Source organism: Python bivittatus, unplaced genomic scaffold (assembly GCF_059951505.1).
Source record: "Python bivittatus isolate LINGU-HERP-01145 unplaced genomic scaffold, Pbiv_v1 ctg000510_np1212, whole genome shotgun sequence".
NCBI lineage: Eukaryota > Metazoa > Chordata > Lepidosauria > Squamata > Pythonidae > Python > Python bivittatus.
Genome location: NW_028277081.1, coordinates 1,448,230 through 1,467,442, shown reverse-complemented (window position 1 = coordinate 1,467,442; position 19,213 = coordinate 1,448,230). Strand labels below are relative to the sequence as shown.

The 19,213-nt window shown below is 50.4% G+C and overlaps 2 protein-coding genes across 11 annotated transcripts in view; one reads left to right on the top strand and one right to left on the bottom strand.

The window, feature by feature from the left end:
- The window catches only part of NPHP4 (nephrocystin 4), a 94,914-nt gene extending 93,155 nt beyond the window's left edge, over nt 1-1,759 (bottom strand). For 6 of the 8 annotated variants that reach the window (XR_015797379.1, XM_088147616.1, XM_088147618.1 and 3 more), the window contains exon 1: nt 1,533-1,759. The gene's annotated coding sequence lies outside the window, so the exon portion shown is untranslated. Of the gene's footprint in view, nt 1-1,311; nt 1,396-1,532 lie in introns of those variants that run through there. The other 2 variants (XM_088147615.1, XM_088147617.1) reach the window with 2 other exon arrangements.
- A 112-nt stretch (nt 1,760-1,871) lies between these two features.
- KCNAB2 (potassium voltage-gated channel subfamily A regulatory beta subunit 2) overlaps nt 1,872-19,213 on the top strand; it is a 63,163-nt gene continuing 45,821 nt past the window's right edge. For 2 of the 3 annotated variants that reach the window (XM_088147613.1, XM_088147612.1), the window contains exon 1: nt 3,350-3,426. The gene's annotated coding sequence lies outside the window, so the exon portion shown is untranslated. Of the gene's footprint in view, nt 2,068-3,349; nt 3,427-19,213 lie in introns of those variants that run through there. The other variant, XM_088147611.1, reaches the window with a different exon arrangement.

The window sequence follows — 19,213 nt, the reverse complement described above, 5'->3', positions numbered from 1 at the left end:
TAGCTAATTCTCTGCTCCTTTCCTCCTTCCCTATATTGTTGTGAAGTGCATATACACAGAAATACGTAATAAGGGAGTTGCTATAAAACTGGCCTGTGCAGAGAATTCAACCAAATTTTATGCCCAAGTGCGAATAGGAGTCTAGCCAGGTTGGGAAGCTGGCAGTCCCAGGAAGGTGGCTGGGCCCTTAAACTGGCATATGGTCCTGGATAGTTAGATGTTGGCCTGTCCAAGGTAAACTGGGGTCCACTTTAAGGTTCATATTTTACAGGTAGTTGTCTGTAGGCTGCTGCGCATTAAAACACAGCCCTTTCTCTTTTGGCATCTGCTCACACAACTCTGCAAATGTTATATTTACGCACGCTATCTGTTCGTATTACATGCAAATATATACATATTTAGATACTGTATATCATACCAGATGTAGAGAGATAGATAAAAATAAAAATACACAAAATGTACCAAAAGTACCCCATAGACAACTTAGTATATAAATTACATTAAATGTTCCCATCGGTTGCCATTTTCTCCCAAACACCTTCCGCAGTTGTTTGACCCATAACCTTTGAACGTTCCTAAGGAACATTTTTCTCTGGGAAAAAAAGATATTAATTCATAAAACCTTGTGATTGGCCTGTGGGGTCTGACTTTTGGTACATCCTGTGTATTGTCTTTTGGACAGGGTGCCTGTAATAAAGCCAGTCCATAATAATAAACCTATCTATATATGTGTGTGTGTGTATATATATATATATATACACACACACACACACATGCAATATATCCCATTATAATTGCACGCAGCAATATATATATTCATTAGAGAGATAGATGAATGAACACCCCCCTAAAAACAAAGGGGGCCCCCTCCAAGCATTTGGGGGGGACTACCCAGAAAATGCATTTCCAAGCTCACCCTGGGTCACATTGTAACCCAGTTAACCCCCATCCAGGTCATCCCCAGGCAGCTTTAGCCCTGGCCAACTTCCTTAGGGACCCCCCCCAGCCTGAAACACACGAGGGGTGCGCCCCATTTTGCACACTTACGGCCCTGGCTGGCCCCCAACAGCCTCACGTGCCTAAAGCCCTTTCTTTTTTAAACCACTTGGGGGGCTCTCATTAGTAATCTCATTTCACCCCGCCCTCCAGCTCAGCAGACCCCGTTCTGCTCCCTCCGGCCGTGGGAGGGGAGAGGAGAAGAGAGAGCACTCTGCACATGTTCAGAGGCGCTATTTCCCCTCTCACCCAGAGCCGGGGGGCGCCCTGGGAGGAAGTGGGGAAGGGGAGGCGAGGAAATGGTTCTAGAACCACCTGAAACAACGGGGGGCGGGGCAGGAGCCCCCCAACTCCCGCCGGGGGACTTGCCGGCCAATGAACGCGCGTTCCCAAAAGGGAGGGAGCCGAGCCCGGCGGCCTCGAGGCTCCGGGGGCGGGGACGCCGGAAGCCAATCAGCGGGCGCCACTCCTTTCCTCCCCCAATGGGGAGAGCCGGAGAAGGGCTCCCCGATTCTCCTCCCGCCCCTCTTCCTTACCGGCCGCTCTCGCGCTCCCCTTCTTTAGGCGAGCGGCCGCCATCTTATCGGGGCCGTGTCACCGGCATCGTGGGGAAGGCCGCGGCGAAACCTTCCTCCTTAAATAAAGCTTCCCGCGCGACCAAGGACCCTCGGGCTCCCTCTATGCTCCTCCGTTGTGAAAGCCGTCCCCTCTCGTCTCCGCTTTTCCGCCTTGCCTCCTTTCTTCCCTCCCGCGGTGACTTTTATCTTCCTCTCCCCCCTCGAGTTCTGGTAAATGGTTCGACCCAGCAGGAGGCGCGGCGGCGGCAGTTGTAGCCTAGCGGTTGCCGAGACAACGGAGAAAGGGGCGTGGCCGGGTGCGGGCCCGAAGCCCCGCGCGCGGGAAAGGCGGGGAGGCCGCGTGGTCGGGTTGCCGTGGTCTCCCTGCTCGTGTGCACGCGAGTGCACGCTTTGCTCTTCCCTTCCGAGCGCGCTCAGGTGAATTCATGCTGACTCCCTGATCCACCGTGACAGCCATGGATCCCTTTTCTAATCCGCACAACAACCCTGCGAGGTAGGACAAGGGGTGGGATCCTATCAACAGCAAGCTGGGGTGGCTTGCAAACCTTAATTTATGGCTTAGTGTATTGGGCTAACCCAGCCAGTTGTCCTTTATGACATAAATCCTAGTTTAGCACTATTCTAGACCTGTGTTTTGCAACCTTAGCAACTTTGAAATGGGTGGACTTCAACTCCCAGAATTCCCCATGGCTGGCTGGGGAATTCTGGGAGATGAAGTCCATCATCTTAAAGTAGACTTTAAATTGAAAAACACTGGATTACAACTATGGAAATCACACCACCAGGTATGTTGGCCCCGAATTTAAACAGGGATTGCACTGGGGATCAGGCTAACAAGGGCTATTAACCTTGATTGCTGTTTATCCTCGTGGATCAAAGGTGGCATGTTTTCATGGCTGGGGAAGAAGATGGCAGTGCCCTCCCCAATACAGGATGCCGAACGGTCCAGCCTTAAGGCTCTTAGGAGGACTTAACTATGGCTTGCTGAATAAACTGCAATTAGCGGTGCTCATCAGAGGATCCATTAATCCAAACAAGCCATGTTATCAGGGTTTAATGAGGCCATTGGGTCCAATTAGGGTTACTCTCAGTCAAGTCCAGATGTTTTGAATAGGATTTAATTCTGGCAAAATTACGGTGCCTGTGACTGGATCACTGGCTTATTTTGCACAACACGCTGAACCGTGAAGCGGCCACTCAGGCTGGATTCACACCACCCCTGGGGACAAACGACCCAAATCGTGCCATTAGTAGGTGAAGTGCTGGTGGCGTCTGACACCACCAGAATGCCCTTGATGCCATCCTGGCTTGTACCTGGCCCCTAGAGTTTAAGCTATGGTTTGTGCTTGATTGAGTCACTGGCCAGCTTTGCAAACTGAAGCCACGGAGGATTATGGCTTGCAGGACGGCAGCTGCCCATGATGCCATCCTGGCTTGTACCTGGTCCCGAGAGTTTAAGCGGTGCCCTGCGGCTGATCGGTGCCCGGCCGGCTTTGCCACCCGGGGCGCGGCTGGGCTTGCCAGCGGAGGGTCGCGGCTCGCGGGACGAGGCGGCCCCGGCCGGGGGAGGAAGCGCCTCCGAGGATGCTGCGCACCTGGGTACCAGCCCCGGGCAGGGATGCAGGCGGCGCCCGTCTTTGGCTGCGCCGCCTGTCGGTCAGCAGGAGGCGCCCCCGGCCGGCCAATCGCGGCCCTCGGCGATTTGCATGCGGGCGGCGGACGGGGCCGGCGGGCCAATGGGCGGCGCCGCGGGGCGGGCCCTCCTTGCACGAGGGCGAAGATGGTGTGAGCGCAGCGAGCCGCTCCGGTCCTGCCGCCGCCGCCGTCGCTGCCGCCGCCGCCGCCGCCGCAGGTGCGCGCTTGGGGATGGGGGCGCCGCCGCGGGCCCCTGCGCGGGGAGGCGCCTGCCTCGGGGGAGCGCCCCTTCGGGGCCCGGGGTGCGGGGAGGAGCCCTGCGCTGGAGCTGGAAGCGCGGGGACCGCGGGGGGGCACGCCCGGGGACGCGGTCGCACCGGCGAGCAGCCGCGCTGGGGTGCAGCCCGGCCGGCGGGGCGGGGGGGCCTCGGCCGCCCTCTCGCCTGCCCCCTCCCCACCGCGCGAGCGCTGCAGAGGCGCCAGGTGGCCTGCGCGGGGGTCCCCGGCTGCCTCGCCCGCCGCTGCAGCGGTTGCCTCGCCTCAGTGCAGAACGCACTGCAGCCGGGAAGGCGCGGGCCGCCCCGACCCGAAAGGGAGGGGTCCGCTTGCCTCCCTTCGGCAGGGCGGAAGCGCCGCCAAAGCCGGGCAGGGGAGTTTGCCGGCCGCTTTGGGGGCTCAGAAGCGCAGGGCGCAGGAGCAAAGGCCTCCGACCTTTCGCTGCTGGCGGGGACTGCTGGGGAAGCCAGAACCCGGGAGACCCTCCCCGTAAATGCCCAGAGGAGGATGGGTGGGGGGTGGCCTGCCAGCCCTGCGCGCTGGCAGCTCCCGGCTGTGGCATCCAAGCGCCACGGGCTGTTCGGGGTGCTTGCGAACGCCTTTGTTGAAAGCAGGGCTGGCGGGGGGGTGGAGTGGGGGGGCTCCGAGGGCGGATATTGGTGCAAAGGGGAGGAAGTTGAGGGCGCTGCGTTTGGAAATGGTGAGTTCTTCTGCCAAGGCGGCTTCTGGAAGCCCAGCCCTTCCCCTTTCGCGAACGAGGGAGGGGAAGACCCTTCTTTGCGGGCACCGGGGCCTTTTCAGTCGGCACCTTGCACAGACGTCGGGGGCAGCTCCTTTAGTGTTGCCTAGCTCTGGTGAGGCACGCGTGCGGCTGGACACATGGGGTGTGATTGTGTGCGTGTGTGAGTGCAAACCAGACGCCTCTCTTTCCTTTCCTTTGTCACCGGTGCCCTCTCCGAATTTGCCAAGGGGGCGGAGAAGATGCAGCATTTTGAATCGTCCAGTTCATCCAACCGGTGCAGAGCGCCCCCCTCTTTTTGGGGGGATGTTGGGAGAGAGAAATGCAGTGGCGTTTTGTGGTCCTGCTGGTGTGACGGGTGATCTCATCTCTCAAAGTCGGTGCAAGTCATGCTTGGTCCCTTCCAGCTGCCTTTCTGTGCTGTTTTACTGCATCCAGGTGCCAAAACAGTCCCCAAGTTTTACCTGCCCCGCTGTTTTGGCACAATTATCCTCACCGTATTGAACTATTCCCCGCAACGTAAGAGGCGTGCTTTCTGGTCCCTGCCCCAGAGAACTTACAATCAGCGTCCTCAGTGCAGGAAGGGAGCAGAAAAAAGCTGGTGTCAACCATGGAAACTTGGGCGCGTCAACCGTAATTTATAACTAGAGTTCTCTCTCTTTTTTTTTTAAAGGAACCGTAGATCACAGCTCTAATATCTCCAGCACGCGTTCCCAGCAGAGCAATAGCAGCAGCAATTAATAAATTTTTTTAATGATCGCTATCGAGCCAATTAAAAGCAGGCTTGAGCAGGCAAGCCTTGATTAAAAGCAGCCAGCGGAATCTCTGGCCTTCGGCTCTGTCGGAATTGAATAAACGGAGCATCGGCGCTCCGTAGGCAAGGCCAGGCCACCGCTTAAGGCTTCCGTCAATAGCGTCAGACTGCCCGAGGGACGGGCACGCCGTCCGCTAACAAAACCTAGAGTTGGCCCTTCATTGCCGGTGCCAGCTTCGTGCAGCAGGGGAGAAAAATTACAATTATGCAGCCACCAGGACTTCGATTGAGCCCTCCCATTTGAAGGCAAATAGAACCCCATTCCAACTACTGTGCAACTCCATGTTTCTCACCCTTGGCCCCTTGAAGATGCATGGACCCTAGCCAGCATGGGGAATTCTGGGAGATGAAGTCCACGCGTCTTCAAATGGCCAAGGTTGAGAAGCACCAGGATAGGTAACTTCTGCCTAGTCTCCTAGAGTGAGTAACGGTGGTCTCCAGGTGACCGCAAGCAAAAAGCCTTCCTACTACATCTTATGACTTACCTTGCTCCCCCCCCCCAGTGCAAATTACAATGCAGGCTTCCTTCTTCCCCACCTCCTTTTTTGTGGTGGGGTTGGTGTTTCGCTCAGCTTCCGGTCTAGTAGAGTTAAATTTTGCCTTTGCATCTCTGACTTCAACCCCATCTAGCTTTGCTCGGCAGGAAATGACTCGGTTGGCCCTTTCAGGCTGGCATCGCCCACGTCCGTTGGACGCAGCCACAGCACCTCTCCGAGCATCATTTGAGTCGTTTCATTTCTGTGCCGTGCGAGAGAAGGTTGGATGGGTCTCGGCCCGGCGCGCTCTCCAAAAGAGGGAAAAAAGGCTCCTGGCGGCACGCCGGACTTTAATTCTCTAGGATGCACTGCTTGAACGAATTTCTTGGAGCGTGTGTGAGTTGTCCAACAGCCTTGTGGAGATCCAGAGGAGAAGCACGCGACTGCTTTTGCTTTGGGCTCGGATAAAACGCACAGCGTTCTCCCCTTGGCTAAATTTGGGTGCAGTTTTAATTAATTAATTAATTAATTGATTGATTTTGTGCACAGGTGCACACACAAAGTCTAGAACATAAATCTGGGCTTCAGCACACCTATGTGCTTGTGCTCCACATCTACCCAAAGTGCGTCCTTGCTTCAGACTTTGCCTCAAACCTGCGCAATAAATCTTGCTGTTCTTATACGTGGGTTTAGCCTGTTCTAAAACATGCTGAGGAACATCTCTGTTTGCATCCAGCAAGGCTGCTGTTTGAGGACCGTTTTGTCCTTAAAACCTTTGGAAATTTCCCCTTCTTTCTTCAGTCCCACCCCACCATATGTCTGGGACCCCTTAATCACAAGGCAGCTCTTCCCAAACCTTTTCGAAGGGTTGAAAACCTTGGCACCATTCCTTTGTCTCTGTAATTAAGTACTTATTTCAATGATGCCAGCTTAAAAAACTATTTTACTGCCCCCCCCCCTTTTCTGGTGTATTCCCAAGTTTGAATATTAGCGGCCAGGTTTGGGCCCTTTGCTAAACCATAATTAGCAAGCTAAAGTTAAGTTTGTCTAACATAAACCATGGTTTTTCTTGGATTATACTGGCTGGTTTAAAAAGTATGATGTTTGGGTGATTTATGCTAGAGTTTAGGTTACAAATACAGATCACACGTAGATTCTCCTGGATGAGAAAATATGCGTGCTAAACTCACGGATCATGTTCAGCTTTGATGCGGTGTCTTTAGTGTTGAGGTGCAACATGTCATCACACCGTTGCAGACCAGAATCATAAGCTACGTGCGATGCAAGACACTGGTTTCTTCAGCACGCTGTGGTTAAAACAAAACATAGCTTCGTGTGATGGTTAAACTGGATTAAACTTTAAACTGGATTATGTTAGGCATGTTTTATGCCTAACATAATCCAACTGACAAACTTATTTTCAGGCCCTTCCCAGTGGTGGGGTGCAGTTTGTTCGCAGCGGTGCCAACTTGACCGATGGTGGCTTATTCAGTAACCTATGCTCAGGCATGGTGTGTGAAGCCACGCACCAAATCAGGACCAGGGTAACATGGATCCGATCCAGAATAAATATTTTAGTCATTGCAAATCAATAACTACAGCAAGTGGAAAAGCCTTTGCTAATGGACAGAGAACAGGCATTAAAGGCTTTTTTGATGCCAAAAAATATGACTGTGTTCCCCGATAATGCTAGGCCAGGATTTTTCACCTGAGATTGTTGAATAAACCACAGCAGCCCAGTTACAGGTAGTCCTCGACTTACGACCACAGTTGGGACAGGAGCATCCATCGCTAAGCGATGCAGTTAAGTGAGTCACACCTGATTTTACAATCTTTTTTGCCACCGTTGTGACCGTCAGGACACTGCAACAATGTAAGTGCAAGGACCAGTTGGAAGTCATTTTTTTCAGCGCCGTTGTAGCTCCAAACTGTCGCTAAACGAATGGTCATAAGTCGAGGACTCCCCGTATCACCTCCGCCAAAACCAGACCAACATTAGAAGCAGAGAACAGAAGGGTTGAAATGGGCACCCAGAGATCACCTAGTCAACCTCCCATCCAGTGCAGGAATCCAGATGTACTGTAAAAGCATAAATGTGGGGAGGGACCTTGGACATTATCTAGTCCAACCCCCTGCAGCAATATCTGTAGCGTTTGGGACAATGACTACACATTGCAGTAAACCATGGCTTGTTTCCATGTGGGTAGAATAAGCCATCACCAACTGAGTTGATTTAGCCCACTAAGGCATGGGTCGGAAAACAGAATGGCTGAATCTACCCAGCACCCGACCGTGGCTGGCGGGGGAATTCTGGGAGTTGAAGTCCACACTTCTTAACCGGCCCAAGGTTGAGAAACGCTGGTCCAGAGCAATGCAACCATATTGGGGCTTTCAGTGCTAATCCGGAGACCCTTTTCAGCCTCTGCCAATGTCAGGTCCCTCATCCTGGTCCTCTCCCGAGGAAGAGAGCCCAGGCCAGCCTGCCTCGCAGGGCTGTTTTATAAGAAAAAACATTGAAGGTAGGAGAGTAATGTACCTTGCGTTGAGTTCCGGGAGGAAAGGCAAGATATAAATCTAACGGCGATGGTGGGCGGTAGGTCAGGATCCAGGTTTCACTCCCAGAACTCGAGACCCCTTCTCCGAGGCTTTGAAAAGCAGCTGTCCATCAGTCTTCCTCCACCAGGACTAGAAACTTATTTGATCTTGAGATGAAGCAGAGCCAGTGGGAGAGCAGACTTTCACCTGCTCGCACCTCGGTAACTTTCTCCGGAGTGTATAAAATGATATGGCATTTTTGTACCTTTGCGCGGCTTGGTTTTGGTGTTTATTTCAACCCATCTTGCTGTTCTTTAATTATAAATCACTTCGTTCTTATTACGGGTAAGGAAAAGCAAAGTTGGGCAGGCCGTCCGACCAGACCCATGTTCCCCGTCTGCTGAAGCCGTTGTCCTGCTGGGAATTAACTCCCCTGACCAATTCAGAGCTTTGCCCCGGACATCTTCATCCATCGACTCGCAAGCGGGACATCTGATAGGCGGCCAGGATGTGCCAACCGTGCCACCTTGCCCCCCTCCAGGCGGTCTCAGTCCTTCCCTTAAATTCATTTTCATTAGGGTTATTTTTTCCTTTCTTATTGTAAACTTCTGCAATGCGTCATCGCGTGATAGGGAAACACCAGGGGTAAATAATGGGGAAAATCTCCAACGGAGCTCAGGGAGGCTTGTCCTGGGTTGCGGGCAGGGGGTGCAGCTCCAGCAGAAGGAAAAGGGGAGGAAAAATCCCGTTTTGTTCTGCTCTTTTTTCAAAAATGTCATCTCTGGTGCAAGGAAGCAGGAGCGAGTCTCTTGGCCTTTCTGCGGCGGGCAGTTTGATCCGCCTTTCAGGCAAAAAAGCAGAAGCCAATTTGATTAAGCTGCCATTTAATGGGGGGCACGAAACCCCCAGATTTTGGTGCCCGGGAGGTGCCCAGCCTCCTCTTTTCCAAAAAACAGAGTTTGGGCACTTCCCAACCCAGCAAACCCGCTCCTCTTTTTCCGAAAAGTGGAATCAGATCTATTTTTTGGACTTTTGCCATCTCGACAAATTCCTGTCCAGCATTTTTGGGTTGGGGTAACCCCAAATTGCTATCTCTCTCTCTCTCTCTCTCCCCCCCCACCCACCCCGGGCCATATATTTGAGGTGGGCGGCTATATAAATCTATGAGATAAATCAATGTTTGTTCCCCCACGAGACCAAGCAAGAATGATCTGATCTCCCAACTGGCACCCGCTCCCTTATGACTTCTCCTAAATTTGGTCCCAAATCAAGTTTTGCATCTACCTCATTCTATAGGATTAAGGTTCCCTAGAAGCGACTTTCTAAAAATTTCGAGCCGGCCCTGAGCCCCTGATTTTGAAATGCTAAACATGGCCACGGTCTGGTTTGAGCTTGGATGGGAGACCACTAGGAGATCTAGGCCAGGTTGGGAAATCGAAGACCGTCTCAGAGGAAGCTAAGAGGAAACCACTTTCAGATGGTTGCTCAGACAGTTCCTGGAGCCACCAAAAGTCACACCTGCTAGCAGGCGACGTTTAAACTTCACTTCCAGATGTTGTGGATCGATCCGATGCAGCAAAAGGTGCGCTGTACCTCTCTCTCTTCCGTTTTAATCATTTTTGTTGGAGAATTTTTTACCAAGTTGAAACGATAAACCCAAAACAATATAAAGAAAGAGTTAAAAAAGAGGAAAAGGTAAAGAAAAAAGCATTAAAGCGATAAAGAGTGAAAAAAAGAAAGAAAACACAAAGATCATTAAGGAAGGAACTTCCAATCTTCTTCACAGCAATTACAGACATATTTAAAACCGTTTCCCCCCTCCAAAATTGTATAACTTCGTTCCCTTCTCATATTCTACCCTTATTAAATCAGTAAATCCAGAAATCGCCTGTTCATTTTTATCCATTTTCAGCAAACGGTCCATAAAAGTTTCCAGTTTTTTATCAAAGTAATTGTTCCCTCCATAATCAAACAAGTCAGTTTAGCCATTTCTGCAAATTTCAGCCATCTTCACCATCCACTCCTCCTGTGTAGCTATTTCTCTATTCTTCCATCTTCGGGCATATAATAACCCCGCTGCCATTACCATATTGATATAAAATCAATTGTCCACCCGCCTTTTCTAATTGACTCTCCATAATCCTAATAAAAAAGTTCTGGTTTCATCTGGATGTTGATTTTTAAAATTCTCTGCCAGCTGCACCTCTCTTCTCCCCGGACAACCAAATCTGCATTTCTAAAGCTTTTCAAGCTGTTTTTTTTCCCCCTGCCAAGTGGAAAAACCATAAATAGCTCAGCGGATGGCATTGATTTTTGGAGTTCTGACTCGGCAAAGGCCGCAGCGTGACCAAGAAGCCAGGTTGGCGAGCGCCAATAACGCAGACGTGAACATTTGCCGGGGCAGGAGAAAAAAGAAAGAAACGGAAAAATTTTGTTCTGATTCTCCTTCCGTCTCGGTTTCACGCCCCCGACTTCTGGGGCTCTGGTGCCGGGCGCTTCTGAATTAATCATTTCATTCATTCACTTAGTTCCTGAATCCTCGGGCAGCTGGCAGTTTAAACCACGATGCGCGTGCGCTCCAGGGTAGGTAAATGGAAACAGGAGGGATGAAATGCTTGAAATGTTGGCCTTCTGGGGATGGCACAGGGACACTTTTACGCGAAGATCCTAGAAGGGGGAGGGTTTTGGAGATCATCTAGACCCCCCCAGAAGCTGCTTCTATGGCGGATGACCTGTTCCAAGAGCTCCAGGAAGGGGGCATCTTCATCATCTCTCCCCGTTGTGAATTTTTCCCCAAACCTGTGTTGTAAGTGGGTCAAATCGGGAGCGCATAGCTGGGCTACGTGAACCCAACATTGGGCTTTTAATTGCATTTTCTTGGGATCTGGACCACCGTCCTCGCTTTCGATCCTCACTATTTATCAGCTGCAGAATTGTGATGCTTTATTCGCCGGCAATGTGCGGTGTTCGATTGTCGCGGCGTTTTGACCAGCTGCTGTTTTTCTCTTTGAATCGTGTCTGTAGAGCCAGGGCTGAATTTGGGGGTTGCGCTGCAGAAAAAGAGAAAACACTCGGTTGGATGGAGGATAAAGCGAGGAGGGAGGACGGAGCCCTTTTCATGAAATGATGGATATTGGGGGAAAGATACCTGGCTTGTCCCTTAAAACTCCCCCATGTCGGTAGAAACTTGCATGTGGTTTTCTTCCCAGCGATATAAGAATGAGATTTGCAAAAACGCTATCTGTGCATTAGCGTCCACATCGTTAATATAGGCTGTCAAGATTTAAATCTCGTTTTCGTTCTTTGCCTCTCTTCCTGTCAACTTATGACCGGCACAGTAAAGACTTTTGCCCCTGTTTTCCCCCAAGTAATGGTTTTATAAGATGCAAATTCTTCATGATGAAATATAGAGGTTCGTCAGGTACCGTGGTATTGATCCTGTATAAAGTAGACATTGCTAATACTAAATGAGTTGGACCTTTAAAGATAAGAAGAAATAGCTTTACATCAACGTTGAATATAATTTTTTTTAAAGGTTGAGGATCGTAAGGTTGCATGAATTGTAGAATTAAAGCTGAGTGTAGCATTGACAGATGTTTACAAAATGCATTGAGTTATTTTATAATATAAAAACGGTTTCCATCTAGAGTTTAATGCTTAATCCTAAGGTCTCCAATGTTAAAAAAATGGGGAAAAAACCCAAAACCTATTATCAGTGCAATAGTGACCTTTTACCATTGTTGACAGCAAGCCTTGCGATTCTGTTTCACTCTGTTCTCATTGCACATCCAGCGTGACGAGACCCCGCAAGCGCTGCCTAATGCATGAAAAATCCCATGCGGCTGCTCGGAGGTATTATTCGGCTCCTGGAAGGCTGCAGGGTCCCCTTTCTTGATTTAAATCTGAGCCATGCCCATCTATATCAGTCTATCTGAATGGTGGGTGCTACTCTGCCCCTCCCTCTCCTTTGTCCTCCTTTTTGAGAAAGTGCATGCTAATTTTTGGCACCAGGTAAGTAGCCACCCAGGAGAAGCAAGCTTCCAGGAAGTCAAATCCATCCTGGTGGTCTGGAGGCATGGATCTGAGTTCAGTTGGAACTGAATTTTCTTTGTGGTCCCCTTTCCCTGTCCTTATGGCATGCTGTGGAAAAGTCCTTTCCTTTTTTTCTTTTTTTCCCCCCCCAGCCAATAGATATGCAGACAGAGGCCAGGCATTCATCTTCGGTACTTTTCTTCTGATATTGCCTGCACGATGCTCTAGAGCGGTATTTCCCAACCTTGGCCACTTTAAGAGGGGTGGACTTCAACTCCCAGAAGGAGTTGCTGGCTGGGGAATTCTGGGAGTTGAAGTCCACACCTCTTAAAGTGACCAAGGTTGGGAAACACTGCCGTAAAGGGTCTGAATGTGAGCCATTCCTTGTGATGGCAGCAAACTTGAACAGCCTCTGAAATCTAGAAATGTTACTCATGCCCCACTTAAAATTGGCCGTCCCCCCTTCCCCAACCCTCTGAGGAGCTGAACTGCCAAGATGCCATTTCGTAAGCAGCTGCCGGGCTAGAGAGAGTGTGAAATGCACCATTTTGAGATCCGGAGATTCCCCGGGGGTAAAATTATAAGCGTGTTGCCGAGTAACGCAGGATCCACGGGAATTTCAGAGACTGTCCAATATGTCATGCAGCTGTCGGAGATCCGAGAGCTGGGGGGTGAAAATGTAAAAGAAATGGAAGAAAAGCTGTTTGTTAGAAGTGCCGTTTGGCCACGAGGAAAACTTCAGTCGTATTTTTAAGCCACGTTAGACGCATAGGACACATCTTAAAGCGAATCAAATTCTAGGTCGACCTGTTTGCATTGTCTTCCGGCTTTGGGTGCCCTCCAGTGGGTCGGGACTACAATTCCCAGCATGCCCAACCATTTGATTAACAGAATCTTGCAAGTCTGAAAATGCACATCTCCCACTGTCTTCTTTACAGCCTGGGAAGTTAGGGAGGGCCCCTTCTGAGTCTCTTCCTCTGCCTATTATGCAGCTGTGGGCTAGGCTCCCTCTTATCTGACCATTCCCTAGGCAGCCTCTCTTCACCCCGTCTCCCAAGGTCTTTCCCACGTACCATTACAGTCTGAGATTGGTCCCCCAAAGGGGAAGCCCAGGAGAAAAGTGGTCCTGCCCTGCTCGCCTTGACCCCTGATGGAGAAGATCCTGCCCCAGTGGGGAACGGTGTCAAACCGGATCAGACTCTGATGTGGTCACCTGGGGGCAATTAAAGGGATGGGAAGCACGTGCTGAAGTCTGTGAAGATCAGGATAATGAACACGGGATCACCCTGAGGTTATGAGATAGGTGGGCTTCAAAAGTTGTTTAGTTGGGGGAGAAAGACCTGTTTGGAGCTCCTTCAGCCAACAGATCCTTCTGGGACTTCTTTCCAGCGGCACCAGATTCGATCAATTCTGTTCAGCAAGTCTGTCCTTTAATTCGCCTAGGCCCTTGTTATTTCTCATTCTGGCTGGCCTCAATGACTTTAAGATGCGTGGACTTCAACTCCCAGAATTCCCCAGCCAGCCTGCTGGCTGGGGAATTCTGGGAGTTGAAGTCCACGCATCTTAAAGACGTTGAGACTGAGGAACACTGTATTAAACGTTGCAGAGCCATGAACCTGCCTACCAGTTCTTGTAAGTTTTAACTGCCTCAAAAGTGTAACTTGAAATCGTTGAAACAAGAAAGAAAACATGTTCAAATATACCTTTTTCTGATGTATCTGAGATACGTGGCAGATTAATGCAGAAATGGCACACGAAGGGGTAAAACATCCATGTGTCTACTGCTTTCATTTCTTATACAGACTTTTTTCGGTGTGATTTTTGTAACCACCACCAGAAAAAGTGAAGCATATTGTGGTGGTGTTATTATGATGGTGGGTCGCACCGTCAGCCAGATGTTCAGACTGGATTTGGCCTTTGTATCCACCAATCGAGTCCTTCTCAAGGACCCGGGATGGGCAGATCTTGTTTAATAATATTAAAGGGATCGTCGCAAGATGGCAGCTGTTCCAAGTAAAGCAATGGACTGATGGCGATTTTGTCACTGTCGACGGTCTTCAAGGGGTGCTCCAGACGTTTTGGGACTGCACCCAAGGCGCCTATTCCTATTGGGACTACCTCTGCTTTCTTCTGCCCCAGTCGTCCTACTTCTACTTGCAGGTCTTTTGTGATTGTCTCCAGCTCTTTCTCTTCTCTTCTGCGGTCTCCAGGCGTTGCGACGTCCACTATCCGGACTGCTTTGTCTTTCTGATCCACGGTGGTTGAGTCTGGGGCGTTGTGGGGCAGGGGCTTCTCTGCTGGAATCCCGAAGTCCCAGAGCATTTGAGCTCCTTCGTTTTCTATGACTGGGTCTGTTTTGGGTCCCACCAATTCTTGCTCGCAAGGCCAGTGGGATTTCTTGCAGGGATTCCAACGCACCGTGGTTGCTCCTTGGTCATGCCCTTGTGGGTCGTCCGCCCGTGCGATCTTCTTGCAGTAGCTGACTAGGTGGTCCACTGTTTCTTCCTCCCTTATTATGGTTGCTCACACCGTCAGCCACATGTTTAGACTGGATTTGGCATTATAGGACTGGGACAGGCAGATGTTGTTTGATGGTGTTCAAGGTATTGTCGCAGATGATGATGATTGAAGGGGGAAGGAGCAGGAGAGAAACTTAAATCTGATCCCCACTTATGGGGCTGCCCCCAACCCAAGAGGTAGAGTGCACCCCCCTTGAAGTTGGCCTTTTGAATTCAGTCTTTGGATCCTGAGACCCCTCCCCATAGAAAACAAGGTGCCTCCATCCACTAGCAACAGGTTCAGGGTTGGCCCTCAAGCTGTTGCTTGCAAAACTTTAGCATCCTGTTTAGGATGTCTTTTTTTTTTTCCTTCCTTAAATCTCTGCCCCACGTTGTTACGTTTCCAGTTGTATTTTGGGTGCAGGGTTACGTTTCCAGAGTCTTTTGGAGTGGCTGTCATCCATCGAACAGATGAGGGTGATGAGGATTGTGTATTGTGTATTTCCCCATTGTGTATTTCCATATCTCCCAGGGAACAACATTTCCTTCCCCCCCCCAAAAAACCCCAGCCCTTCCTCCTCCTCCTCTGCCAACAGATCTTCCTCTGCACCAGCTCAACGTTGCAATGGGGCAATAGATGAATTCCATCCATGTATAATTTGCATCGATAAATAAAACGCTTCGGGTGATGCCTCCCTTTGCAACAGAGCTGGGGGGGCACTGCCTTGCCAAACCTTCCCCCCCCGCTGCAATCCGAGGGGGGGCAGAAAGGAGGTCACGAAAGCGGCAGAGCAGCGGCTGCCAAGGCGAAAGCTGGCGTTCTGCTGACTCAGCCACGAGATGGAACAAAGGGGCCGTTGCAGCAGGAGAGGGGCTTGCCCGGCTGATTTCGGCTGGACCGCCCGGACGGGCCAAGCGCTTTCCTTCTGCAGCTCCTGGCAGGCTGGGCAGAGCTGAACGGGGCGGGGGAGACATCTGGGCATCCCCACACTCACTCACTAGATCTCGCCGTTCATCCTGGATTTCGATGCCCGGAAGGGGAAAGACCCAAGAATCTCAGGTAGGCCCTTTTATTTCAGTTTCAGTTTCCTTTCTCCTTCCAGAACAAAAACCCCGTTTTTGTTCGTGTGCCAGTTTTGCTCTTGATGGGTGCGTGGTCTGCACGGTATGTTGTCCCATTGCAATTCCGCGCTCTTGATGCCTTCCAGCCTGCCTGGCCCCCTCAAACCAGAAAAAGCCTCCTTTATTATGCAGACGTCTGCTCCGGGGATCCCAGCCCCTTATTTCTTTAAAGATGGCCAGCGAGCGAGAACGCCAAGTACAGGTGCTACAAAGCGACCCGCACAGACGCATCTTGCGCCTCCCTTGCGGGGGCATGAAGTAAATTCTGGGCTGTGCAATGTGCAGAGGAATTTCCAGATTCTCCAAGGAATCAACATAGCCATTTCCATGTTTTTCGGAGAAAAAAAGGCCATCTCTTCTTTAGTGCATGGCAGTGCAAAAATCGTCTTTTTTTTTTTTTTTCCGTTACTGGCATTCTGGATTTTTGGAGCAAAAGAGCTGGAATGAGGAGTGGGATGTTGGGAAAGAAGGCGGTTTGTTAACTGATTAACCGTTAACTTGCCTGGATTAAGTGCATTTAAAGAAAGGGAACCGAACAGCTGGGAGAGCGAAGGAGAAAGCCACAGCATGGGGTTTATGGCATTGATTTCCGGGAGCTGCAACATCCCCAGGCATCATTTGGTGGGTGGCTGTTGGCACACGGTGACCCAGGATAAATTTGGGGTAGCGTCAGAGCAATGCGGGTCTGGATGGAGGATTGCAGCAAAAACTGATGTGGGCGGGAGGCACCGTTGCACTTTTGCACCAGGATTGGAGAGTGACTGTAAGATATTCTGGCCAGGATGTTAGCTCAGTTTGGGGAGGAAAGGCTGAATCATTGTGTTTGCTGTTTCCTTGTGTTCTTGAATACAGCATAATAGGATGTGGTTGTTGATTTATTTTCATTGGAGTTCTGGGGGACCGAATTACTGTCCCCAAAGATGGCGGATGGTCCTCAATTTCTTTGAAGCCCCCTTTGAGTTGAGTTGTCCCTGGTGAATGCTCAGATACAAGCTTCTAGTTTTCTCAGTCACACCATAAAAGTAGTTTCCCGTCGCTTTCTCACAAGAAGGGTTTTCAGATGTTGAGCATAGTCCATGTCCCTGGAATGACGTCCCAGCTTAGATTTTCAAGATCTAAGTCCAGAGTGGGGTTGTCTTCTGCTAAGGATGACCCCGATTTGGAGGATTTCTGGAAGAGATGGGATCAATTCAAAGAAGATTGATTTCTTGAGGGCTGCTTCTGACCTCCAGAATCACAAGCCACGTCTCTGAGATGTCGGCGGCTGTAGGACAATGATGGAAGAGGGCAACCTTCTTGTCTTTGTTAGTGAACCTCCTGGAATTTGGAGGTCACAGAACTTGAAGGTTGAGTCACTGGCCCGATCCAACCGTTGGACCCTTCTGATATTCTAGGTCAGTTTGGAAACCTTGCCGTGAAAACCCATAACATATGTGGAAGAGCCACCACCAGGGAGTCCATGCCTCATAAGCTGAAGGCTTCCAACTCCATCTCTGAGATTTCCCCAGAAATGGGAAAAACATCAGCTTCCAACCCGGGGAAGAGTAATGAAGGCAACCTTGGGTCCCAGAAGATTGCACACACGTCCCCAGATGCTCCTGTTGAGGTGCCACGGCATTATGACGGGCTTGAGAAGGGTTCACTCCCTGCCCTGCCCTTGGGAAACGGCTGAGGATTCTGGGAGTTGAAGTCCATACAGCTGAAGGATGTCCACGTTGCAGAAGGTTGCTGTCCAAATGGGGCGATAGGATGGGTGTTTTAGACCAGGCACATTTGCTGCTCCTCTTGACAACCGAGATCCAAACAGGCACATTTTGCCAGAAAAATATAGTGCGTGGATTTGGGACGTGAGTCAGCTTGTTGTTGTATTGTGTACACCTGGAAAGGTAATTAAGGATGACAACAAATTGCATCTTGGAGTGTGTGGGAAGCAAATTCAGAACCACGATGAGCAGGAATAGCCTTCTCGTTTTATACTACAAAACCCTTTGCACATTGACGGTGGTTCCTGTGCGAGAGAGCATCGTTGCATGGTCATTCCAGGAAGTGCTAGAGAAATAGATACCTTTCGGCATCTTTGCCACTGCAAAACGGGAGACAAAAGATGCTCAGCTGCTGCTGACATGTCGAGTGAAGGTCCACCTTTCCTCACTGGACATCTGCCCTTACAAAGCGATCAGAGTGGAGTGGCCTAGCGGGGTCATGCTGATGTGCGGTCCACCACAGCGGGCTTCCCGGCAAACCGAACCAGAGGCCACCAGATTGTGGAAAGCGATCCAAACCTTCAGAGTCACCTCTCCTCATTTTTTCCATTACATCCTTCATCGCTCTATCCAGTTGACCTCTTGCAAGAGAATTCTAGACGGGCCGGATTTCTCTCACGAAAGCTTTTAGCCTGATGAAATCGAAGCGGTTCCCAACAGCCTTGGGTCAAAGGTGGCTCTGAGAAACGTAAAACTCCTAAAAAAAGAGAGACGGAGAGAGACAAAGTTTGTTCAGGGTTCGTACCGAGCGGATGTCCTCCCAGATGTAGGACAGATGCATCGCAAGGGTCCTCTTCTCGCTCACCCGCAGAGTTCACCGGGTGAGTTTGGCGCAACCGCAGTTAGGAATAAGAAGAAAGGAATATCTTAAATATATAATATGGTCCAAAGCTCACCCCCATGGGGACGGTTCAACCAGCCTGCTGACCGTGAATCCCGGAACTGAAAACAACTTTATTCCCAAAGGAAAATGAGGGGCAGATTTTCAGAAATGGAGATATTTCCCACCTAGGGGGTCTCCGTAATAGAGAGACTTCCCATTCTCTCTGGCTCTAATGCGTGCACGGTTCCCCGTTTTTAAGCCGTGCTCCGTTTTAGGGCATGCCTTCCATCCGCGGGAAAAATCTTTGTGGCTGCTGTGGGGTTAGCTGGGGTGGACCTGTGATCTGGACCAGCCAGGAACGTGGATGGGGTCATCCGCAAGGGGGGTAAAATCTGCAATATGGTGGGGGTAGCCTTGCAAATAAAACGTGCGTGCGCCAGTTAAGGCACCGTGATGCCATCTTGCAAATTCTGACTCCCCGCAGACCCCCCCCCAGATTCTTAAAAATGGCCGTGCTGGCCGGGGAATTCTGGGGGTCAAAGTCCCCATATCTAGCCGGGTTCCTGGGATCAAGCAAGCTGGACTCTGGGGGGGGCCCTTGAGAATCCAGAAGACAAGAAAACAACGCTTGCTTTTTCTACCTGGGTGCCCACGCCACGTGGTTGATGAAGGTTTTTTTCTTTCTTGCATTTAAAATCCCGGGGAAATTTCTTGGGTTAAAGAATGAAGAAACAGGTAAGAGATTTGAAGCCCCTCACAATTCAGGGTTTACATCTGGTGACTGTTTATCTGTATTTTTATATACGCGCGTGTGTGTGTGTGTTTAAATATATAATATATATCCAAATAGATTGGTGCAAATATTACTCTGGGCAAAACGTGCACCTTTAAAATATTTCTCTTTCGGATCACGCGTATAGATTGAT